This window comes from Heterocephalus glaber, unplaced genomic scaffold, assembly GCF_053883595.1.
Source record: "Heterocephalus glaber isolate CG9 unplaced genomic scaffold, H.glaber_assembly_v1.0 deba00001164, whole genome shotgun sequence".
In the NCBI taxonomy this organism is placed as follows: domain Eukaryota; kingdom Metazoa; phylum Chordata; class Mammalia; order Rodentia; family Bathyergidae; genus Heterocephalus; species Heterocephalus glaber.
This window is the reverse complement of record NW_028258205.1, coordinates 644,962-671,857: the sequence shown is the minus strand read 5'-3', so window position 1 is coordinate 671,857 and position 26,896 is coordinate 644,962. Positions and strand designations below refer to the sequence as shown.

Genomic DNA, 26,896 nt, shown 5'->3' with positions numbered 1-26,896 from the left:
TCTTGCCTCTTGGTGAGAGGAGATCTGGGGAAGTTTAACAAATGCTGATTGTCAAAGTAGAGTTAGTGAACTCCCGGTAGAAACAGTACCAGCCAGTGCAATCCAAGGTTTCAGTTGCCACAATCCCTTTATACTGATGTCAGAAACGTCTCATACTGACCCAAAAATTGTCCAATCTCTTCAAACCACATCTATACTGAGCTGGTGTCCTGTGATAAGCAACAGCTAACTTCTCCAGGCTTCTATGGCACTAGTAGGCCTTCTCCAGGTTCAGATAAGTGGGGGATGGTGCCCAAGGCTGGTACTCTGGTCAAGCCTCACCTGGGAACTGTTCTAAGCACTTTGACCTTGGGTTATGGTCCTACTACAATTCCCTTGAAGAGCTCACAGTGACAGGTAGAGAAGAGTCTGCGCCTCGATCAGATAACCATTTCCTCTTCTAAGTGTTAATATGTGGTCTCAAAGAGGCTTTAACTAGGACTGGCCTCTGTCCAAACCCATGAGAAGAATCAAATTCTAACATGGACTTGGGGGAAAGCTACCAGTGGTTGCAGCAAGTATGAATAGTAAAAATTTACACTTGCCTTCACACAAGGAAGCAAGAATACTAAATTCCAATCTATGTTATATCATTGTACCAGCTATGTGACTTTGGACACTTAGTCTTCATGTAACATCACTGTAAGAAAATGTTTCTATGGATGACAAAGATTGAATGAGTCACTCCACATAGAAGATGAGTGGACTCCTTAATTGCTGCTCACAGGCCAGAAATAAACATCATCCCAACACAGTTTTTGACTTGCAATAGACCCTCCACATCTCTAGGTCTCCAGTGTTCATCCGTGTAATGAGATCTTGAGCTATGTGATTTCTCGGGACTCTTCTGGGCTTGATATTCCAGGATTCTAGCAAACTTATTACAGCTGAAGTCATGAAGGAAATAATGTGCAGTGTACACTATGTGTGCAAACAGCAACAAAGTAGGCATTGGGCAACGGAAGCCAATGTGCCTGAAATTCCTAGAGCCCCAGGGTTTAGCAGGGTAAATACTGTCATGCTTGTGTTTACCCTGAGCTGCAAACAGATCAGAACAAAGTGTAAGGTACAAGAATTCTCAACACAATTATGTGTTTCCCAATATGGGTTGGTAATCTGTGGTGTTATTTTACTTTCTAACAAAGAATTCATCTTGCTTGTCCTCTGGGAACACGGTATCTTCCTAGGGAAAAAGTCTGCTCTCAGAGAGAAGAGTACTGGTGTTGTAATGGAGCGGACAATATTTAAGCACCTGACCTGTAAGTAGCTGTTTGAGTGTCTGTCTTTTCACCTCTGTCTTTATCTCTCTACACTCACAGACACCAGGACAGTGCCTAGAACATAGTAAAAATGGTCTGAAAATGACTGTTGAATGAACACGATGAAGGTATTTTTCCTAAAACCTAACCCAGAACAATTCAGGACAGGACAAAAGAGTAATGGAAGAGCGGGGAGCCAAATGAAGGAAAGGACTGGGCTGTAAGGCATACTGATAATAAATAACAAGACTCACACTGAGTGCTTCCCAGGAACCAGTCACTATGTTAAGTACTGACAGTAACTCTTTGAAGAGGATGTCATTATTACCATTATTTAGCAGATTATGAAACTGAAGCTTAGGGGGCTCATATAATCCGTTCAAAGCCTCACAGATTGGGCAAAGTTCCATCTCAATGATCTAGCACTTATATTAAGGAAAGCCTGGTTCCTCTTGTCCCAACCTTGGGAGGTGAATTGAACCAGACTGACTAGCTCAGAGGAGAAGAAGTCACTGCTGTTCCAGTGCCTGTATATGAATATGTGTTTGAGTGAGTGTCTCTTGGCACTCAAATGTTGTTGGGATCACAGAGTAGGTTAGAAATGGTGTAGCTGAGTATTTGCTTGCCAAAGGCCATCCAGGCTCTGTTGTGCTTTGGTAATAAATGAAAGGGGTTTCATTCACTCTGCAGAATTTAATGAAAGTCTCCTTGGCATTAGTGCTAGCCCTGTCCCAAGTGCTGGAAGTTCTGCAGTGAAGACAGACATAGGATATCCTCTAAAGAGGGAAGAATCTAGTGGCAAAGAGACAGGGCAAAAGACACAGAGACACTAATGTTGGGAGCAAAAAGAACATGAAAGGGAGTCCCTTGGCAAGCCTGAGAAGCTCAAGGATGGCTTCCTTAAAACATGGGCAACTTCTTGCCCAAAATGAGATGAGAATACAGTACAAAGGCAGAGAGACAGAGAGAGAGGGAGAGGGAAAGGGAGAAGGAGAGGAAGAGGGAGAGGGACAGGGAGGGAGGGAGAGAGATAAGAGCAATCAAACAGAGGAATATTATATGTGAAGATTAGAGCTAAAGACAGTGGGAAATGGAAAAGAGGTATTGGCTGTAGAAGGAGACAGAGACAAGTCATAGCTAAATGGCTGTGGAAAGGCAGGCTTTTAGACCTTATCCTCAAAACACTGGATGTCAAGCAGGAGGGTATAGGAATGATGATGGTAGTGGACTGGTGAGGGAATGATTGGGTCTGAGTCATATATTAGACAGGAAGACTCTGTTTCAATGAGAAACTTGTAGAAGAGAGAGATGGGCCCCTTGAGCCCAATGTAACCAGCAGCTTGTGACATGATAGGAGAGGCTGGCCTAAGAGAGATTTAGGAACTGAATTAATAGATATAGAAACAATCAATTATTGGGCCTGACAACATAGTACAGACAGAGCAGTATCAAGTTTGAGAGGAAGACGATGAACTCAGCACTGGACACATGAGTACAGAGGCATCTGCAGGGTGAGTTTGATGGAGGTATGCTGGAGAGGAGTGCCTATGATGGTCTGGCATTCAGGATCCAGGTCTGAACTCTGGAAGGTAATCAGAGATCAAAGCTTTATCAGTTTAGTAGGTAACCAAAGCTTTAGGATCCTCTGAGGTCACCTCCCGCTACCTCACACATTCAGCTGTGGAAGAAATTGCAGAATGAGAAGAGAATGTGGCCCAGGCTGAGCCTTAAGAAAAACTAGCTCTTAAGGGGTGAGCCTGGGACAAGCAGTCTCTAAGGAGGACTAGGAGGAGGTGGTTTCACTGATGGACACTGAGAGAGGGAAGTGAGTATTCTGCAAGGATAGAAGGGGAACATGTTTGGCACAGCAGTTGCTTACTTCAGGAAAGACAAGGATTCCTTTGAGCAGTCTCCTCTGAATGTGTGGACAAAAGTCCTTAGTGAAGTTTTCAAGAGCACTATGTGGGGTTACAGGAGATGAAGCCAAATTATAATGGATTGATAAGGAAAAGAATGGAAAGAGTGAATATGATGGACTCCTTCAAGATATGTTCTTGAAAAGAAAAGCAAAACAACTCAGTTGTAGCAAAGATACAGTTGTAACTCAATGTGAGGTGGAGAAAGATCATGATAGGTTAAGTTTTACTTGGGAGAAAGTTAAATAGGTTTATAGGCTGAGTAGAAGGAACTAATTGAATAAAAGAGGAAGGGGAGAAAGGAGTGAGAGAATGACAGAAGAGAGAAGGATAGAAGTGTTACTGGGGTAGGGCTGCTGGAGGCTCCTTCTAGAGACATTTTATAGGTTCTTCTTGTCCTAAACAAATAACTGGACAAAACAAGTGCAAAAGATAGAGAGGTTTTACATTTATTAAAGGTAGAAAAAGAAACATACTGCAGAGCAAGTTGGGCCGATTAAAAATAGGAAAGAAGTACACCCTGCAGGCCGGGGTGGAGCAGTGTTACAAAGACAGCACAGTCCAAGAGCTGAATGGCAGCCATCTTTGGCATCCTCCACTCCTCAGGCTGGTGTCAAGTCTAGGCTGTCCTATCGAAAACCTGCTTAAGTCCTCACGGGAAGAACTGAACACAGCATTCTTGATTGGTCCCAGATGCAGGGCTTTGAGAAGTATTTTTCTGTACATTTCCTGCATCTCTCTTATTGATATGTCATGTCCACTTGCTTGGCCAATTTGCCACACCCCAATCTCCTGCCTCTGACAAATGGAGGGGAGGAGAGAGGGAAAATAAAACCCCTGAAATGGGAGGGACACAGAAATGCTCAGAGGGCAGGCTAGAAAGATCGTTGTCAATCAGTAATGTGTTGTAAGTTTGGGTCCCAGAATCCTTTTTTTTTTTTTTTGTTAAATTCTTTTATTGGTACATTGTAGGTATACAACACAATTCCATTTCTCATTGGGAATGGTACCTTTACATAATACATCTTGGTTCTTATTTTTTCCCCATTCCTAGCCCTCCCTTCAGCCCCTCCACCTTCCCTATTTACAAAGACTTTATTTCCATTTTTTCCATTTCTCATCATTTTTCCTTTCCCTTCTTTCCTTTCCCCTGCCCCTCCCACTACTCCTACCCCTTTGGACCTTTTCTTCCTATTTTACATTATCGATTATTCATTCTAATCATTGGTACATTTTGGGTATACAATATAATGACATTCATCATTGGAAATTTGCACCTTTCCATAGTCTCTCTTGGTTCTTATTTTTCACCCTTGCCCAGCCCTCCCTTCAACCCCTCCATCCCTCCCTATTTACAAAGATTTTGTTCCTATTTTTCCATTTTCTCATATTAACCCCATTCCCTTCTATCCTTTCCCCTAGCCTTCCCACTTCCTTCCCCTTTGCCCCTTTTCTTCTTATTTCACATTACCTATTATACCTTTTAGTCCTTATTTACACTTTCAGTTTCTCACACCAGAGAAACTATTTGGTATTTACACGTGTGTCCTATTTATTTCACTTAAGAGTATTGCCTCAATGTGCATCCACTTAGCTATAAATGTCTCTAATTTCTCATTTTTTATGGCTGAGTCCTTCTTATGGTAAACAGAATATGGCACCCTACATCTATCTACATTTTAATCCTTAGAAACTGTGAACATGTTATTTTATATGGTATAAGTGCGTTGAAGTTGCTAATTCACCTAACCTTCAAAAGGGGAAATTATCCTGAATTATCTGGGTGGGCTCACCCACAAGGGCTGTTACAGGTGGAAGTGGGAGGCAGAAAGGCAAACTCGAGTGAATGCAGGCTGAGGCCTCACCCTGACACTGTTGGCTTTGAAGAGGAAGTAAAGAGTTCAAGAGCCATGGAATGCAGGTAGATACCAGAAGCTGAAAAAAGCAAGAAAGCACTCTTCCACTGGGCTCAATGAGATTCATTTTAGATTTCTGACCCCCAGAACTGTATGATAATACATTTATGTTGTTTTAAGTAACTAAGTTTGCAGTAGGCAGTTAGGGTAGCAACAGGAAAGCTACCCTATAACACCTCATGTTACCTTTATTCTTTCTCAGGGTTTTAATCATTGGAAAATAACAGGGACCTGCTAATCAAATGTGAATTGCATGCTGGCTTATTAATTTGGGCAAATACCTAAAACTCCCAGAATTCAAGATGTCTTAGTCACTTTCTCATTGCTGGGACAAAACATTTAATACCCATAAATTAAAGGAGGAGAGGCTTATTTTGGCTCTTGTATCAGTCCATAGTCACCTGGCTGCAAGGCCTGAAGGGCATGGTGGAAGGGTCTGCAGCAAAGGAAAGCTTCTAACAGCATGGCAGCCAGGAAGTAGAGACAGCAAAGAAAGAGAGAGAACGAGTGAGAGACGCTCTTCTGGGTCACAGCCCAGCGACCCTCCCCTTCTGATCAGACTGCCTCTCCTAACAGCAAGTCACCTATGTTCCCCGGTGATTCAATATCCCTCCCAAAGCTCTGCCTATGAGTGCATGAGGCCTTTGGGGGACATTCTCCATCTAAACAATTACACAGGGTGTCTGTTCAGATTTGGTTAGATAGTGGCTTGAAGGGGCAGAAAGTTCATCCATAACTATCTTTCACACATTCAGTCCTGTGCAAAGTGCTAGGACTACAGCAGAGAACAAAGAGATAGGCCGAGCAGTATTGACACAGAGGGAGGTTTCCCCTAATATGCAACAAAAATGGCACCGACAGCACAGGTACTCAATCCTTAGTTTTGTGTCTTTGGAGAAACCCTATCAGAGTTCAACAATTTTTCTAGCAATGGTGTTGTACCTATGGGTGAAAAGAGAGCACCTTTAAGACAACGGGGAAGGAGTAGATTGACTGGGAAGGCCACCTGAAGGCAAAGAGGTACTACACAAGTTGGGGTCTTTATAAATGTCAGGGCCAAAGGACAAGGGGCCAAAGCACCTAGAAAAGAAGTCAGAGCCATAGAAGTAGCTGTGGACCTGGAAGGCAATGCTGCCTAAACTAGCTGTAGAATGAGAATCAGAACGTGTGTGGATCCGCTTGACCACTGGATGCGCTGTGCCCCTGTCCCAGCTTCCCAACCCATGGAGCTAGGATGGCTGTGCATTTCAAGTGCTGTCTCCTACAAGGCCATGAGCTCCTCGAAGGGAAGGGTCCTTATTTCTGCACTTACCAGGTTCGTGCAAGGGCAGGGCATACTGGTCAGTGTCTCTCTGCTCCTCAGGAGGAGTGGGATAGGGGGACATACAGAGGCTAGAAGCTAAGGTACAGAGGACTCTGAGGGAGATAGAGGGACCAAGGAAGGGAGGCAAGGACCATGCTTTTTGATCTCTTGCTCTGTTTTTGCTAGACTTCCAAGCCTCCTTCATGACCGACCTTTTCCTTTTCTCACTCAACTCCCTGAGGGATTGACGACAAAGTGACACTCCCTTGAAGATGTCTCTAGGGAGCAGTGGGGGAGAGGAAGCCCAGGGACTGAGGGAGCAAGTCTTAGGAGCAAGGTCGGGTGCACGAAGGTCCTGGTGGTGTGGGCCTCTGAGGAAGGCCTGAGCTCTGCCTGCTTGTCAGGATTACTCATTCCTTAATTAATCACTTAGGACCTCAGATCCCTGCTTTACAGTGGACCCAGGGACCAAGCAGAAATACACCCAAGGAATAATATCTCAGTCATCTTTCCTCGGTTTGCCGGCCATCATATTCTATCAAGCGGGAAAGTAAACATCGCTCCACATCAGGGAGCACAGAGCTAATGCTTCACTGAAACTAGAGAGCGCTTCATTTTCTGATGCTCCTTTAATGTGTTACCATCATTCACAATGGAACAACATTTTGGCGTAGTAGAAGTTTCCTCTGATGTAAACACATAAACACAATTTTTATGCATAATGCATTTAAAAATGATCTATTAGAAGGTGATTAAATCTGCAAATCAGACCAAGTCTACTACAGTAATGATTCTTGATCCTCAGTCATGAAATGAAGACAGGAAAAAAATCACCCAGTCCTCAGCCATTCACTGTCATTTCCCTACCCCTTCGCTCGGTGCATTTCGTGTTTCAGGGGAGTACAAGGTTCCCCTTTTCCCTGTGGGCTCAACCTAGGAAGAGTGCTACTCAGAGCAAGAATGAAGGATGTAATCTGAACACAAGAAAGAAGAGACGCAGCCTCCCCTGGGAGCTGTGTGGAAATATCTTCATTCTGTGGCAATGCCCCAGTTACTGGCATGTCAGGGATTTGCTGCTCCTTCCCGGGTTGCTCACTGAAGCCATCTTTCAATGGATTTCACTTAGTTGTCAATCATCGAAGTGATGCTAAAAATGAAAAGGAAGGAGGAAGTTTGGGGGGCTGGCAGCAGTGAAGATAAAGATCAAGGAAGATGACCCTTTCTTCTCTCTCCCCTTTCAGGGCGATCTAGATACAGCCCGTTTCTTCTATTTGCAAAGCTGAAAGCTCAAGATAAAACTACCACTGAATTTCTCAAACCGGTCCTTGTCCCTTGGGCCTCTGTGCCGCACTCCGGAGATTATCAGGGCAAGATATTCTCCATGTGAGTAACATGAAATGCAGGGGAGTAAGCTAAGCACTTGAGGAATTGTGCAGAGTCAAGTGTGGCTCCAAAGGACAGTCCTTAGGGGAGAGGGGCGAACAGCGTATAGGGACACAGGACAGAGATTTGGGTGCAACAGCAAGTAGAAAGTGGTCACGCAGAGCCATAGAGGCCAGATGAGGACTATTGAGGCACATTAAATAGAAGAATAACATGATCAGGAGAGATTTGCTACTGGCAAAATGGAATGGCAGAGAGTATAACTGGTAGCCAGGAGGCTATTAAAGTAATTGAGATAATAGTAGCGAAAATGAGAAGCCTGGCCCTCTAACATCATAGCCGAGGAGAAGAGGGAGAAAATTGTAAGAAATAAAATGAATAGGACCTGGCATGTCTCTAAACACGAGACAATGGAAGAGGGAGATGTAAAACTCGATATTCGCATTTCTACTTTGGCAGTTTGAATGGATGGCTGTGGCCGTGCCATTTGTTAATTATGCTTGGTGTTGAGAGTACAGGATCTCATTAATTTAGCTTGGAGAAATTCAGCAAGAAATATTTAGGAGGAAGGTGGTTATTGAGGATATGAGGTAAAAAGAAAGATCTGAACCAGAGATTATTTGGAAGTTATTAATATATGGATTATAATTTAATTTAGCATGAAGAAATATTTAATAATCTTAGAAATGTCCCTTTTAATGAAAATGTAGGTAAAGTATAGGTGGCGTGGATGGCATCTTGCCTGGCAAATTCTACTTTACTTGAAAAATGTAGGTACATGGGCCGGGGATTTAGCTCAGTGGTTCCGGTGCCTGCCTCACAAGAGCAAGATCCTGAGTTCAATCCCCGGTACCAAAAAAAAAAAAAAAAAGAAAAATGTAGGTACGTACATAGATGCAGAGAGTGAAGCAAAAGTGGTTTGAGGAGGGGAGAAAAGGTCTTACACAGTCAGTTAGAGACTAGGCAGTCAAAGAGCCCATTGAAGCCAGTCTGCCTAAGGTTGGGATTTTCTCTAGCAGCTCCTGTTCATCAGACTACGTAAATGAGGTCAATGGAAGAATGGCTGGTTGGATAAATGGGACAGGAACACAATAGGGAAAAGGAATTCAGAGTATTAACAAGAAAGTAAGAAATAGAATGGAAGTTCTTAAAGAGTTTAGAAAACGAGTATTTTAGGAATCGATAAGGAACACTTAACAGTAGCAGGTATGGTTGGAGAATTCAATGCATGGATTTATAGATTGAAAAGTGGACTGATTTAAAGTATAATCAGTGAAGTGGACAACTGAAGTCAAGTAAGGAAAAAGCCATTGGTAGCGTGGAGGTCAAGAGTTTTGGATGGAGCATCCACATGGATATTGTAGCTACCTAGAGGGATGGCAGAGCTTGGAGAAGACAGGATAACTGCAAGTCTAGAGCTAGGATTTTCAGTAAAAGGAGATTAAAGGCACCTGTCCTGAGGTGAGGATAATATTACCAAATAATTCAAACCATTGATGCATACTTAGTTCTTAGTCCTGGGCCTGATAGAGAATAAGATAATCAATGAATGGATGAATGACTGAATGAACTAATAATAAATCTAAGAAATTCCATGAGTCCACCTAGAAAAATATGGGGCTCAGTAAGAGAGTATCTTTCAATAGCATGGAGAGAACATCTTTCAGAAATTTTCAGACATCCTAGAAGTTATCAGAGATTTCTCATATTTGCTTTGGAATTGGTAACTGTTCTGAACCCAATTGCAAGACCTTGCTCAAAAGTCTGTCATTTGGAGCCCTGATCAGCTTAAGTCTTTGAAAAGATGGAGATTCTTATGTCTAGATGTCTCCCAGAGCCTCATGCTGTCATGGGTGGGGATTTTTCAGAGGTGGCTGGATCTAGAGTGTGTGATGCTGGGATTGATACATGGTGCAGTGCTAGACTCAAGGGCACTAGAATTAAAAGTATGAGTGCTACCCATCCTAAGCAGCTTGGATAAGACAAAAGGGGCAGAAAGACACTGTTAAGATCCCTTGCTGCTTGACTACCATCTGACCACCATGAACTGTTGCCCCTCTGCTGTGCAGCCCTGCCTTGGAGCCAGCCGATTATGGACTGAAACCTCCACAAACTGTGAGCCAATTAAACCTTTCCTCCTTTAATTTGTAGATGTTGGACATTTTGTCTCAGCAATGAGAAAAGTAACTGAGACAGAGCCACTCACTATACCATCTTGGAAAACCCTGATTCCCACCTCCGCATGTCACTGGGTCTGGTCAGCGCTCCCAGGGTACCGTTAGAAAAGCCTTTGAAGACGGAGCTGTTTCATTCTCCAAGAGGGTGGAGCTTCCTGCTCTGAGTACTTGGAACTTGACCTGTTCCAAAGCTCTGCCATACAGGCCTTCAGTACTGCAGATCTGAGACATAAAGACTACATATCACAGAAGGGCAGCTGTCTGTTTATTATTCTAACATCACTTTTGTAAGGATTATAAACATGCATAATTGGAACAGAATTATCACAAGTAAATGTTATTGCTATGGACTGAAAACACAACACAAACAAAAGCAATTCCATTTGTGGGCGGAAATGATAATATAAGGCTATATAATTTTTGTGTGCTGCAGTAATTGTAGAATGCAAAGATAATAAATACAACATTACAGGTGGGCATGAGAATTGGGCAGAACAAAAAGTGAGTCATAACTGTGAAGCCTCGCTTCCCACTCAAATTGTCTTTGCCTACACAGAGACTGAAAGCAAGTGTCAGAAGTCAGTGCATCTCACATTGCAAAGTGCCTGTGACTCCCCCGGGATCTTGCTAAAATGCAGATTCGGGCTCAGGGGGTCTAAGGCCAGCCTAAGATTACACACTTCACATGCTCTCTGGTGACACCACTGGTGCTGGCCCCTGGGCTACAGGTGGAGAAGCAAAGGACAGAGCAAGGCTCAAGCCAAATCCTCATTGGGCCAGGCCAGGGAGGCAGCCCAGTGCCTGATGGGAAAGGCTCAGTTGTGTCCAGTCCCTGGGGCCAAGGAAATCAAGGCCACAATAAAGATGACAGCAGGAGCTCAGAGCTGAGATGCCAGGGCCCCATGGCTAGCACCTCCCTCCCCTTAGGGAGCTCTGGAGCACAGGGGCCTGAGTCTGGGGTGGAGCTGGAAGTAACAGCTCCACCCTTGATGGGAGGCCTTGGCAGAGACTCCAGCCAAGGTGCCCCCACCCGGGCAGCAGCGGAGCCAGCCAAGGCCCCGTGCAACTGGCCGATCCCCGGGGGCTCTTAGATTTCTCCTGAGGGCCAGGCCCCTTCTGCTTGGCCCACAGCAGCTGCTAAGCTTCTGGGAGTCCTGGGGTCAGGCAGGGAAGTCCTGGGATCAGAGAGGGGCGAGGGGAGAGGGGAGGGGAGGAAAGGGGAGGGGAAGGGAGACAGGGCCTGCACCCTTGTGAAGGAGAGAGGGAGCAGAGGAGGAAAATGGCCATTAGTGCCACCTCGCAGCGCAGTGAGGTCTGTGTCCTCACCAAGGTCTCTGCAGAGCCTGGGAGGGGCTGGGCCCCTGCTCACTACACTCAGCCTCCTGTGCCTTCTTCCTTGGCCTCTGTCTCCCCTCAGATGTCACCCTCAAACTGCCAGCTGCATGCTCGCTCTGTGGAACACCCTCTCTTCCTCCCCACTCTCCCTTGCTGGTGGCACTTACTACCCGCAATTATATTTTTAATAATTTTTTCTTGTGATTATCATTCTTGCACTTTATCTCCCTTGCTCATGTGTGTGTGTGTGCGCACACACAGACACACACACACACTCACTCAAAAAAACAAGCTTTTCAAGGCAGAGACTTAATATGCCATATTCTCCATGGTAGTTCCTGCTAGAATAGTTCCTGGTGCACGGTAAACTCAAATGTATTTGACAAATGCACGGGTCCTCACATGCACTATGAGGTAGGTACCACTTCCATTTTCATGTGAAGAAACAGACACCTGGAGAGGTGAGGCAATAGTACTAATTCACTTTTCTCCTAGGCTTTTCACTGCTCATTTATAGGACCCTTCTGTTTTATATTGTTCTAATTGCCACCACTGGAGATGCCTGCCCAACTGAAAATACACAAACTGCTGTTTCTTCCTCCTTTCCAAAAGAACCCTAGATTTGTACATGAGACCATTCCTTCCACATTAGGAATCCTGTGCCTTGGGTGAAAACCCACCTTTTTAATACCTAGGACACATTTGCTTGGTCTGACATAATCTATCCCCTTTCCCTCCATAATCAGTCCAGAAATGGGAATGACAAGTAAAAAACTGTCTAAGGGATTCTGAGAAAATTCTCACTTGTTCTTTTGACAAAGCTTCCACCAGTGATCTGCCCCTTCCTTCTGAATGAAGAAAAGCAGGTGTTGAGATAGCAAACCAGCCCATCTGGTAGTGTAAGGTCTCCTATAACCCAGGAAGAGGCACCTACAGGATGAAGTGTGTGGACAACAGAGTAGAAAAATCTTGAGTGCCTGATGACATCAGTAAGTCACTGGATCAGCCAACAGTAAAGGCCACTTCTACCTCAGGACTTCACATTTTGTGATTTAATTACTTTCCTTATTGTACGTGCTAGCTCTGGTTCATTTTTGTTTTATTTGCATAGCACAAATTGATCCGTGCTCCTTGCTGAAGGAAGATGGTGAAGAGAGGTCAGAATCTGAAATACAATCCATCAGACTCTGACTCACTGATGTCTTCCTACGCCTGGCTCCTCCCACTGCCTTCCTGTCATCCTAAATTATAGGGTGACAAAAACTATCTCCTCTCGACTTCTTTTTTTTTTTTTTTTGGTACCGGGGATCAAACTCAGGTCCTTGTGCTTGTGCAGCAGGCGGTGAAACCACAGAGCTGAATCCCCCCGGCCCCCTCTGGACTTCTTAAAGAATGCTGTAGTTATTGAAAGTGAATCTAAACAGAGAAAACAATCTCTCCAGCTTTACACATCCATCAACTCCTGCTGCTTTAGAGGACTTCACTTTCAAGATGTTTGACTAATATTTCATGTATACCATTCTTCCCTCCCAAAATCCCACTGAATAACTGTGAGAGGAATGTTGAGAAAAATAATCCCATAGCAACATTAGAAATCCTTGGAGTTCCATCGTAGTATAGAGCATGTAGCAAATTTGCAAGGTAGAATTCAATTGTGATAAAATAAATGGTGGACCCTAACAGAATTGAGCTAACTAAAGCTCCATATAGGGGAATAAAAGACCTCCAAACTCAGAAAGACCTACAGATTAGAGGTAGCTATAGCTGAGAATGGAAAAGGATCATAGAGAGTCATAGAGTAATTACAGTGTTGGGGAGCAGCTTTATTGATAGTCTGTTTTCAAAGCAACTGATTGTGTCATTTTTTCTGTTACAGCTGTGAGCTTGCTATGAGAAATTACCAGAAGAGACATCACCACTATAATGAGTCAGTGCAGGGAATGGGGAATTTTCTTTATGCTGTGGCACTGCACACAACTATTAATATAGATTGGTCAGGATCAGTGATTCTAATCATTGGCTGCACATTTCAATCACTTGGATATATTTAACATACCGACACTAACTAATGGCCACCTTTGGGAGGGTATTAACTGGAAAACGGCAAGGGAGGCTTCTCTAGGGGGCACAGAAATGGTCTGTGACAGGCGGCACTGAAGCACAGCTCATGAGCTAAATTGGACACACTGCCTGTTGTAAACTTTACTGGAACACAGACTGTCTTGCACAGCCCATGGATGCTTTAGCTCTCCAACATAGTTGAATAATTTTGCCTGGGACTGCCTGGACTGCAAACCCAAAATGAGTTGGTCCTTCACAGAAAAAACGTTTCTGAACTTTGGCCTATTTTCTTTATGTAGGTCACTGTGCATTGTCTGAGTATGTATTTATTTATATATGAGGTGGGGTATCACTGTATGGTCCAGGCTGGCCTTGAGCTTGCTATCCGCTCATGCTCAGCCCACTGAGTAGCTGGGATCACAGGTGTGTGCTACCTCACCCTATTGCCTTTGCAATTTTTATACTGTACTATGTGTAAAATATACCTCAAAAGACTAAAAAGAAAGAAACTCTACTGCTTGGGTGCCGCCTCCAGATATTCTTACTTAGTTGATCTGTGATAAATTCTGTATATCAAGATTTTTTAAATCACTCAAGTTAATTCTAATGAATAAATGAGGTTGTGAACTACACAGTTAGACCCTCATTTATATCCATGAACATACAAATAAGGGTCACCACATATTAAGGAAAATAAAATGCATGAAATCAAGATACCAAGTGTACAGTAAGAAGAACAAAACCCCTGAGGAAACAGTCAATACAGAAAACAGAAAGAACATAAACATAGGTGTCATTATTAGTCTCTAAAAGCATAAGAAGGTATCGTCCACTAAACAAGAGCAATTAGCTCTTAAGAAGAATCAAGACAGATCAGATCAGTTATTTTGAGCTAACAATAATTATTATAGAAAATCTCAGGAGTATTGTTAAACAGCAGAAAGATAATATATGTAGCACAAATTAGTGACCTGGGCGCATTTTCTCCAGATTAGATACCCAAAAGCAGTTAGGAAAATTATGACAGAAAAGTTTGGAGACTTGGAGGACAGACCTAAATGAGCAAATGCCTATCTAATGGAAGTTCAGAAGGAGTCAACAGAGAGAATAGAGGGAATAACCAAATAAATAGTAAACTAAAATTGCCCTGAATTAGAGAAAGACTTGAATTTAAAAAAAGGAAGTACTCATGTAAATTGCAGGATGAAAATGAGAAAGGCTTAGCTAATAAACGTAGACTATATTAAACTGGTAGATCCAAGAGAGAGCTAGGAAGAAATGTGTATATTACTAAGTAGACTACAATATGTCCTTATTACTGTGACCAAGACAAGCTGAGTATGGAAGTGTGCGCCTATATAATCCCAGCACTCTGGGAGGCTGAAGCAGGAGGGTCACAAGTTGGAGCTCAGCCTGGGATTTTGTGACTTAGGGAGACTCTGTCTCAAAATAAGAAAATAAAAATGGACTGAGGATGTAGCTTAGCATGAAGGCCTTGGGTCAAATCCCCACTACCCTCTTGCCAAAGTGGCATTCAGCTAGAATGTCCAAATGGAACTCAGCTATACAGGAAATGCAAATGAAAACTCAAAATTGAGTAGTATTTGGTTGGAGATCTTAAAACGAGAGTAGTGGTCATTGTTAACCCAATCTCTGACCCATTCGCGGATGAACCTTTGACCTGGACTGTAGACGTTCTCATCCCAGATGGGAATTGACCCTTGGACTGAACCATGGCCAGTTTCTGAGAACATTGTCACCACCTGCTGACCTTCCATATACTGGATCCCTTTCCCAGACTGCCCCAAAACTGAAACTGCACCTAATCACTTTCTTATAAGACAGCTTAACTTTTGTCCAAACCGATCATAATTCTCGACTAACAAGTGATGTAATTGTGGTGTAAAACTATAAATATGACTGCCATTTTGTAAAACCTCCAGGCACATTTGCAAGATTGCTTGCATCTGTGTCTCCCAGAATGCATTCCTAGTTAGCCCCTAATGAAAGCAATTTTCGCTTGTCTCCATGAGGTTGATTTTATTCTCAGCTGACAAATATCAGCCTAGGTGTCCTAATTTTAGATACGTTGTTTATGCAGTTTATATTGTAACCAGAGAAGCCACGTATATGTAAAATAACCAGTAATTAGGGTAAGAAAATAAAGTGATCTAACTCTCCCTCAGAGAAAGGCCAACCCAAGAGGTTTGGAAGGGATTGTGTAATGAAGTGAGGATAAGATCACAGGGGTTATTTCCCAGTTAAAAAAAAAGGGATTTACTGGGACTATGAGGACTTGTAGACATAATTTGTTTCAGCACACTTAGGGCATGCTCAGAAAATCTTACTGTATCTTGGGATCTGGGTTAAAGAGGCAAGCCATAGAAGATAATTTACAACCACATAGATAATTAGAGAACTCTGAAGAGATTTATCATCAGAGATGTATGTTATCCTTCAAGGCCATGACGATAATCCTGGATTGTAAAGATGAGATAGTCTTATCTTTCCCCATGGAGAAATTTATGTACATTCCAAAATGATAGTAGGAACACCAGATCCTTCCCAAGTATGGAGGATTATCCTCCTTCCTTTCAGCAGACAGACCCCTCCTATATACACTTCAGTGTTCCTTGCTTGCAATACAAATTCTGGCATGTAAGGTGGCATTGAGGTTGCCTCTGGTCAAGCTAAATGTAAGAAAGTGGGGCACAGAACATCCACAGAGTTGTTACTTGCTTGAAAGTAAATAATAATCTCTGGTCCATACATTTAGTGTGTGCAGTTATTATGATATTAATAAATAGGGCTAAAATAAACGTAACAGGCTGCAAACTCAAGCTTCTTCTCATCTCATGAATATGTTTATAATATGTATATAGATATTCCTTGTTTAATGTCCTACCTGTTTAATAACTGTTCAGGCCTAAGACCTGGTGCTTGGACTTACAACTCATCTTTTTTGGGCGGTCAGTTCTGAACATTTTTTTGTAATGAGACTCAATATCTTTTTGTGCAGTGCACTTTGTTTATACAGTACTGTAATATTTGCTGATTGTACTGTATAGTATGTACTATAGTTTTATATTCCATTATAAATTACAGTACTGCATGTAAGAGTTATGCAACTAAAAGTAAAGCCATCAAGTTGGAGTTTCTTTTCACTATTTATTTGTTCTGAATACTGTAAGGTACATACTACCTACAATCCTCATTTCTCAACCAATTCATTTAATGACCTTGTCCCAGAAACAAAACTCGGTCTTTAAACAAATAGTGTCTTATATGTAGATCAGCAGAATGTTTCTGTATTTAGATCTTTGATCTATTTTGACTTTAGTTTAGTACATGGTGAGGAATATATGTCCAGATTCAACCTTCTGCATGTGAATAGCCAGTTTTCCCAGCACCATTTGTAAGAGGCAGTTTTTCTTCCAGCATGGTTTTGGTCCCTTTGTCAAAGATCAGGTAGCTGAATAAGATAACATAGGTAAAACTCTTGAAGACATAGGCATAAGCTAGGAGTTTCTGAACAGAACCCTAATTGCACAAGAAATAACATAAAAAATCTACAAATAGAATTATGTCAAATAGAAAAGCTTCTGTATAGCAAAAGAAACAACCAACAGAGTAAGGAGGCAACCTACAAAAAGGGAAAAAGTTTTGCCACCTACTCCTTGGACAGAGGACTAATATCTAGAATATAAAGAACTCAAAAATTTAGACCCCCCAATCAAAAATGGGCAAGTGAAATGAATACACACTTCACAGAAGTACAAATGGCTAAGAAATATATGAAATTTTTTTTCACCCTCCTGGCCACTAGAGAAATGCGAATTAAAACAGCACAGCAGAAAGAATGACCACCATTGAGAAATCAAACAATAACAAATACTGGTGAAGCTGCGGGGGAAAAAAGAACTCTTCTCCATCGTTAGTCGGGATATAAACTAGTACAACCTTTATGGAAGTCAGTTATGGAAATTCCTCAAAAAATGAAAAGTAGAAATTCCACTCAACCCATCTATTTCCATTCTATGCATCTTCCTTAAAGAGTTAAGAAATCATGTTACTGTGACATGTGCATACCCATGTTTATAGCAACACAACTCATAGTAGCTAAAACTCGGAAGGAGTCTATATTCCATCAACAGACGAATGGATAAAGAAAATGTGGCATTCATACACAATGAGGCACTACTCTGCCATAAAGAACAATAAACTTGAGTCATTTTTAGAAAAATGGATGACCCTTGAAACTGTAATGTTAAGTGAGACAAATTAGGCACACTAGCTTAAATATCTCATGTTTTCTATTGTATGAGAAACAATAAGTAAAGAGCAAAATAAAACATAATAAGGAATAGGGAGATGAATCTTTTGCAAAAGAGAAGAGCACCAAAAGATAGGAGGGAGGAGAATGAGGAGGGGAAGGAGCTGAAAAAAGAATTCAGATGCATTATCTACATTACCACATCCTGACAAGCAATGTAATCGTTTTTTTACAGAAAATATGTACTAACAAAAAAAATGAAAATTGAAATTAAAAATATTTGTCCCTGGCAAAAACATAGGTAAATCAGATGCTTTTGTATGTATATTATCTCACATTGCCTACAGCTGCTTTACTACACTGGAAAAAACCTTGGACCTGATAGGTGGTATTCTCCTGGGGAACGTGTGAATTGTCCTGGGTAATTAATAGTAATTGTGACACTTTGCTGCTTTAATTTCTTAGCACATTCCTTACTACCTCTAAAGAGACAGGTTTGTGTATCCACCCAAACAACATGGAATAGCTGAAATGTGAAGTATGAGAAATGAAAAGAAAACAAAAGACCAAATGCCATCAGTTAGGTTAGGGTTGTTGTGATAGTAAATTGCAAGTCAGAGAATTTAACCCAACAAAGGATTGTTCTCTCCTGCACTATGGGTCCACTGCAGGTCAACACAGGGACTCTGTTTAGTGCCATCATGCAAGGATCCAGGGTGACAGAGACTTACCATAACTGTTTCCATGATTACAGTATGGTAAAAGCATGTGGTGAATTGGACTCTTAGAGCTTCCATCTCTGTGTGAAATGCATAACTTTGTCTTATCACATGGCCACACATAACTTCAAAGGGTAGAAAAAGCAATCCCAGCACTTGCTTAAGAATAAAACTGGGTCTTCCTTTCTTATCACAAAATATCCTCCTTTCTTCATGCAGAATTGATTCAATCCATCCCCATGAGGAAAGAACACAAAAATCCCTTTCTATCCTCTTTCACTCTCAAAATCTAGGATCTCTGAGTGGTGTGTGGAAATTTCTTTATGTGTTCTGGTTGATCCAGTTTATAATGCTCTGTTCTGTCTTAGTCCAGAGGACTATAAATGAAACAGAAAATTTCTTTGCCCCCTCATATGCAATATTCAGTGATGTTATAGGGAAAAACAACCATAACAAACAATCCACTCTAGAGAAGAGTAGGAATCACATCTCAGTCAATGGGGCAGACCTGTTTTGTCATGGTAATGTACCAACTCTAGCCACTGGTTCTAATTAGTCCTAGACAATCTAGTCTAAAATAGACTACATTTTACTATAATATTAACCTAAAATCATCAGTGAGTTGAAATAGGAGATTTGTTTCTTTATCATGCTGTCTGTTCAATTTTAGGCAGGAGGGAGGTTCTGCTTACTGTAGTTAGTCAAGGACCAGGTTTACAGAGGTTCAACAAATGTGGACTTCCACAACTACTATTGCAGAGTGAAGAGAATGTGGTAAATATTTGGACAACAGCAATTATGACTCCCCAGGAGGAACCTAGACATATTGTAGATCCTTTTTCAATTTCCATGTATAAAGGAAAAATAGTATATGACGTACAAAAATGTGAATCTGAATGTTATGATAGGTCTCATGTACAATGCAAGATATTAGAAACAGTGGTGTGACATCTGCAAACTGTCCAGGGAAAAATATTTTTAAAGTAGAGTATCATAGCCAGAATGACTATTAGTCAGGTAGGCAAAATGAAGGCCTTCTCAGGAATACTGAGACTCAGGAAATTGACAACCCTTGCAACATCAATGAAAGGAGTGTTCTGAGACATAGTTTGGCAAAAAAAAAATAGAATCTAAGGTAAAAGGAGTGCAAAATAGTTTAAAAATGATATGATTATATGATACTGTGAGGGTTAAGGTGGAATGGGAACTGGATTAGATTTTGGGGACCGATTCAGGGGAAGAGTAAAGCGTACTCGGAGGTGCGTCTGAGTGGGTCTTAAAAGCACAACCTTGGGGTCTATAGCTGGTCCCTGGCCCTTTCCTCTCTGGCACATTGCCCTGCTCTGCTTCTTGGCTACCATGAATTAGGGAGCTTTGCTCTATCATGCCCTTTTGCCATGATGTTCCTGCCTTGCAGCCTGCCCCACATGGACTGAATCCTCTGAAACCGTGAGCTAATTTAGACCTCTCCTCCTTTTAGTTGTAGGTACTGGGTATTGTGCCCCAGTGATGGGAAAGCTAACTAATGTGGATACTTGCCAAATCCCAGTATGGAAGACTTTATTCGGGATCATTAACATAAATGCCGGACCATTGCAACACTGTCCTGCAGTGAAGAAGAGTCATTGAAGTCAATAGGGAATACAATATGAGCAAGAGGAAATTTATGTGGAAGGGGGGGTGGGGGGTTGTCAGGGGATAGAAAATTGTTAAGAGCCATTTTTTGGCCAGTTAGTCTGGCTGTTAATTTGTATGTATGATAATTAACTTTATAAATAAATGAATCTGATGGTGGCAACAAAAGGAGGATAGAGAGGAAGGGGGAAAAGAATTGAGATGTGTTATGTACATGTGGCAATTCCCCACAGTGAATGTAATCATTATGTAGTGGAAACAGGGACTAATAAGAAATATTTCAAAAGGAGGAAATATCAGGGATAAGGAAGATTCTGGCTAAACTGACCCTACAGAATTTTAGCTGAAGATAGGCCAGGATATTAGACATCACCTGGCAGATGGTAGAGGGTGAGGACCATCACCAGATATGGAGGATAAGACACTGATGATGGGAGGTTCTTGCTACACTGCCATAGTAAAGAAGTACACCAAAGGGTCTAGCAAGAGTCCTGATTAAACTTTGGCCCATCAAAGAATCATTTTTATTACAAAAATAGTGGTAAGCAAAAAAATAAAAATTATAGTTTACAATAAGTAGTTGCTGATAGGTTATAATTTTTTAAAAATCTTTGTGTAATGTTTTATAAAAGAGAAGTGACAGACTGTGAGAAATAAAAATTTGAAATAAAAATACAGTTGATACCAGTACAACTTGGATAATATGGGAGAGGCAGAAAATAAAAACAAATTAGTCAAAGTCCTTGTTTGAGTGAGAAATTAAAGTTTTTTTATTATTCTTTGCTAATAGGGAATTACAAGTTTAAGCATATTTGCTAGAACTTTTAGGGTAAGAACTCTGTAAAATGGTGATAAATGGTAGAACTTCCAAAGGAATGGATTATAGCAAAGGGGAGGGACACAATTCTATCCATCTAGCAAAGGTACAGGAAGAAGAAAATTCTTACTTTGTGCTGCTATCACAGGCTATAGATTGGCTAATTTTTAAGGAGCATAAACTTATTTCTCACAGCTCTGGAAGTGGGGAAGTCCAAGATCAAGATACCAGCAGGTTATGTTTCTGGTCATGGGCTTGCTTTTGTGTCCACACATGGACAAAGGGATGGAAAGGCAAGGAAGAAGGGACAAATGCTGTGCCTCACATGGTGGAAGAGTAAGAGAGTGATCCCACTTTCCCAAGCACTTGTATAGGGGTCCTAACCCCATTCATGAGGGCTGTGTCCTTACCACCTAATCCACCATTTATGGTCCCACTTCTTTATTTATCATATTGGTAATTAAGTTTCAACATTTGTATTTTGGGGAACATATTCAGATCATAGCAAAAATAGAGAAAGAAGTTATATAGAAAGCAAAATAAATACAAAAATTAAAACTAAGTAATAAAAATTACAGTAAAAGAGTTCCACTTCTTGTAGTTGCCACTTGAAGTACTCCATGGAGCCACACCTCAGTGAAATTGGTAAAAATTATTTTTCAAATAACATTTAAAATCTCTAGAAATGGACTAATGGGCATACAGGAAATTAGGAAAAAATTCAAGAAAACCTAGTGACATTCAGTAACAACAGTGAGAATCTGTGGTGTTTGAAACATGACCTTCTCCTTTCCACTTTAACAGTGTGAAGGAAACACCACTCTAGGTGGGTATAGCCAAGAGCATAGGGTGCCCTTGTCCCATAGGCCCTTGGTGGAGTCATATTATCTTCCTAAGAGGGCCAGAGAATCATCATTCCTCATCTCACTGATGCTAAGCTACCCACTGAAGAGATTAAGTTCCTGAAGAGTATGATTGAGAATTACGGGTTCCCTTTCTTTTTTTACCCAGCTTACAGTCATTGGAGAGAAACTCTGTCTTGGTCACAATGCTCTGGTACTACTGAGGTTTAATTTGTGTCACCCTGTCTCATAAGACAGAATTCCCATGCCTGGAAAGGCAAGCCAAACAGACTTGAGGCTATTGACACACCCTACCTCCTTTTCCCCTCCTAAAACAACAAGGACCCCACAGTCTAAAGCACAGGTGTTATTTAGAAAGAAACATCTCAACAGCTCTGTCATAGCTCTAGAACCATGGCTTAGATTTGGACCTTGGGAGGGGGCAGAGAGGGGCACAAGAACAAAGATCTCTGAAGCTCTTCCTAAAGGAACTGACTTTATTTGATACACAGAATAGGGAGCTTCAAGCTTAAAAGCACTGTCAAAAACAAAGGATGCTGCGATAGAAAGCAATTAAGAGGATGCTGGTAGATTTGTTAGAGATAAAAGCTAAATCACAGGCCAACTCATTTAACAGAAATAATCAGTGAAAAAGATAGCTAAGAGCCCTCCTGAGGTCAGGAAAGATCTCAAACACTGAACTCAAAAACTATCCCTGCAAAGAATCAAAAATTAAATTGGTTCACTCTGTGGAAAAATTTGTGTCCTAGGGTATAATTAAAAATAATTGAGTATTTGGCTTCAAAGCTGGGTGTAGTCAGGGATTGAAATAATGAAAGAGACCCATTCTCAAAGCAGTGTCATCACTGGGTGATTGCTCACATGCACAAGACTGAGCCCTCTGAAGAGCAGTACCAGAGGCTCCATGCTGTGAGATAGAACACACATCAGTAAAATAATCTAGACAAATAAATATGTAAATAAAAGTAACGAGCTCTGGAAAGGCGGCCAAAGCAAAAGCGGCTGTAATATGTTATCTAAGATATTCAATTCTAAGCTAAAATTACTACACATACAAAGACTTCACAGGAGTCATTGTAGATATGCTCACAGATCTAAATGAAACTATGCTTAAAGAAGTAAATTAAGATATAAAGACAATGTCTTACCGAATAGAAAATATCAATAAGGAGATAGGAAGTATAATAAAAAGGACCAAATGGAAATTCTGTAGTTGAACGATTAAAGCCTCAAGTGAAAAATTTTCTAGAGGTTCTCAATAGTAGACTTCAGATGGAAGATGAAAGTGTCAGACACGCTGAAGATCAATACAGATTATGCAATCTGAAAAGTAGTGAAAAAATAAGGATACTGAATAGAGCCTCCAACAAATATGGGATATCATTAGGCACATCAGCATACACATCAGCATAATGAGAATACCAGATGTAGAGGGGAGAGATAAAGAAGCAAAAAATATTCAAATGAATCAGCAATATCTGAAAACATACCAAGTTTGATGAGAAAAAAATAATATAGACATTTAAGAAACCCAATAAACTCCAAGTAAAATAAAGGCAATGAGATCTACAACCAACACATAATAGTAAAAATGATTTAAAAAAAACGACAAAGGAAGAAAATGTTAGTGGCAGCAAGAGTGAAACAAAGTCTCATTTACACAAGAACTTTAATAAGAATGATAACTGATTTTTCATCAGAAACAATGGAAGCCAGATGACAGTGCTATGATATTTTCAAAATACTCGAAGAAGATAATGAACAACTTAAAATTATATATTCAGCAAAAGTATCTCAAAAATTAAGTGAAATGAGAACATTCTCAAGTTTAAAATAAGAATTGATTTTATTGCTAGTTTACTCACCATACAGAAATGTGAAAGACAGTTCTTCAGAATGAAAGCAAATAACCCCAAACAATAACTCAGACCCAAATAAAAATGGAAAGTATACCGATAGAGGTCATTACATAAATATGAAAGTCAGTACAAATGAAGTTTCCCTCTGTTCTCTCAACTAATTTAAGAAAAACAAAAAAACAATATGCATCTAATTGTATTATTGGAGTTATAGAATATAGAAAATAATATATTTTTTAGTAACAGCACAGAGGTGGATAAGAGCAAAGTTATACTGGAAAAAAAGAATAACACCAGATGGCAATTTCAATCCACAGGAACACATAAAGAGACCTGGATAGAGTAAATTAAAAGTTAATATACTATATGTATTTAATATATTTTTTCGCAGCTCCTTTAAAATATATAAAATAATTATAACAATGTAGTGTAGAGTTTATAACACATATAGATTTAATATATATTTAAATATATCAATAAAGCTATATAGGAGCAATGTTTCCATCTATTACTGGAATTAAGTTTCCAGAAACCTGAAGAAAATTCTGATTAATTAACATATATATGATAAACACTAGTGCAACCCAAAACATGTGGAAGAAATATCATTAAAGAAATGAATGTTACATTAGAAGACATTCATTCAAATTTATGTATCCACTAGGCATGGTGGAGCAACCTGGTAATCCCAGTACTCAGGTGGCTGAGGCAGGAGGATTGTTGAGAATTTGAGGGCAGCCTGTGCTACATAGTGAGTTCAGGACCAGCCTGAACTAGAGAGCAAGGCCTGGTCTCAAAAAAAAAAAAAAAAAAACAAAAAACCCCACACATAACCCCCCCCCAACAGAACAAATTTATATATCCATATAATGGAAAATAAATAAGAATAAAGTACTGATACTGAAACATTCCAAAACATGGCTGAACCTTTAAAATGATATGCTATGTCAAAGAACCTAGTCTCAAACAGATCACATATTGTATGATTCCACTCATGTGAAATGTCTAGGTAGGCAAATCTTAGCAAAAGAATGCAGATTAATTTTCAAGCCTAGCAGGAATGGGATAATTAGGGAAATATAACTAAAGTGGTCAGGGATTTGGGGGAGGGATGATAAAAATGTCCAAAAATTTGATTGGGCTAATTTCACAACCCTGCAAGTATACTAAAAATCATGCAATTGTACACTTTAAATTTGAAAATTGTAAGGCATTATATCTCAATAAAATTGTTGTAAAATTACACCAATTATATATATGATTTAAATATATGTGGACCCATTTAATTTATGTCATTAAAAGAAACATTTAGGTTTATTTGAAAAGAAATATAGTTGCATGCTATTTACACGATGTGTTAAGCAACTTTGTGTTTTGGTAACAAAATACCTAAGATAAACAACTCAGAAGAGGAAAACTTTATTTGGGCTCATGGTTTCAGAGATTTCAGTCAGTGATGAGCTGGCTTCACTGTTTTTGAGCCTGTTGAGAGGCAGAACATCATGGTGAGGCACAAGTAGTGAAGCAAATATGCTTAACTCATGGAAGCTGGGAAGTGAAAAGAGGGAGGAAGGGACCAGAGTTGAACACCTCCTTTGAGGACACACCTCCAATAACTCAAATTCCTCCCACTAGGCCCCACCCCCTAAAGGTGCCATCACCTCCCAGTAGCACCACAGGCTCACATGGCCTTTGGGGAGCATTCAAGATCCAAGAAAGAAGAAAAATAAATGGACATAAAATATATTCAAGGCAAATGCCAAAACAAAGGAAAAAGTGGGGGACAATATTATCATCATACAGAGTAGATGTTAAGGTAAAGTGTGCTAAATACATTCAAAATGGATAGTTTGTATTGACCTTTAACATTTGTTAATATAAACAGTCTCACTGTAAAATGTGCAAGGCAAACCCCAACAAAAACAAAACAACAACAAAAACAAAACAACAACAATAAAACTGCACACCTGTAATCCCAGCACTCAGGAGACTGAGGCAGGAGGATTGCCAGAATTACATAGTGTCTGAATTACATAGTGAGATCCTGTCTCCAGAGATTAAAAAAAAAAAATCAAACATGCAATGAAAAATGGACATATATTCAGCCACAGTAAAATAAGTTCAGCTATTTTCTGAGAAATGAACAGATAAATGAGGAAAAATTAAGATTTCAAATATAAACTTTGAATAATATCACTTAATAATAAATTTGAATTCACATATGTAAAAAAGTATAAAAATGAGCTAGAATTGCTATTTCTAGCCTTCCTTTCACCGAGAGGCCCTGTGACTAAATTCTTTTGAATGGAATTTAAATGGCAAGTTATCCTTGCAGTGATTAACTAAGAAATATTAACTTGGATGTCTTTTTTCTTATTTCCAATGCCTGGAACAGAGATGTATTTGTCTTCCAGCTCAAATATGTAAACAAAGACAACATTGCTAGTGGGCTAACAGCATAGCAGGACCTTGTGTTCTAGGCAGACCAAGTAAAGCAAACTGTTTCAAAGCCTGAGTCACATAAGTTAGGACTGTTATATGAAAGAGAAAAGTAATAATTTATTTTCCTTTCCTTATTGTGTTTAAAATAATAGATGATAGATATACATAAACAGAGTTTTACACTCACAATAAGCATAAAATTGCTCATGGTGTGCTTCCAAAAGTCAATTATTGAGTAGGGCACTGAATATTCAATTTATGTAAACAGAGATCATGTAAGCTACATTCAGGCACCATAATGGACTGCAAAAATACACAAACATGGTAGACTGTTATATATATATATATATATATATATATATATATATATATATATATATATATGGCTATGTTTCTAACTCCTGAGTACACAGGAAATGAAAAATAAAGCACAAGAATACATGAGTGTGAAAGACAATGGGATCATTACATATGAATATCTATGGATGCAAACAAATAGCTATATTCACGGAAAATTCATGGTATTAAACGCATGCATTGGAAATTTTATAGAAAACAAAAATCACTTCAAATAAATTAAGCATTCAATTTAAGAAGCTAGAAAAAGAACAAAAATATTTACCCAAGGAATATAGGAGGAAGAAAACAATCAAAATAATATCAGAAACTAATAAAATAGGAAATACACAAGCAAGAAAAAAAATTGATTAATAAAATTAAACATCAAGTTCTTAAAAACAAGACATATCTCTGAAAAGTCTTGAGAAATAAAGCTCAAACAGACATGAGAAGAAAGAAAAATTGGCATAGAAATCCATTAAGGAATTTAAAATAAAAATAATGCAATGAGCAACCTGCAGCCAGAATAATTGACAATTCCTATTAAGTGGGCAGTATTT

The 26,896-nt window shown here is 40.1% G+C and overlaps 1 long non-coding RNA gene across 3 annotated transcripts; it reads left to right on the top strand.

The window, feature by feature from the left end:
* The first annotated feature begins 1,052 nt into the window (after positions 1–1,052).
* On the top strand, positions 1,053–26,275 carry LOC101714289 (uncharacterized). Of its 3 annotated transcripts, none has more exons than XR_015451073.1 (4): positions 1,053–1,298; positions 7,675–7,816; positions 9,886–9,931; positions 12,440–26,275. It is a non-coding gene; the product is annotated as an uncharacterized LOC101714289 (long non-coding RNA). The 3 variants fall into 3 exon arrangements; XR_015451072.1 differs by having other exon boundaries at positions 1,060–1,298; positions 13,205–26,275; XR_206334.2 differs by lacking the exons at positions 9,886–9,931; positions 12,440–26,275 and adding an exon at positions 9,968–11,188 and having other exon boundaries at positions 1,115–1,298.
* Positions 26,276–26,896: the final 621 nt, after the last annotated feature.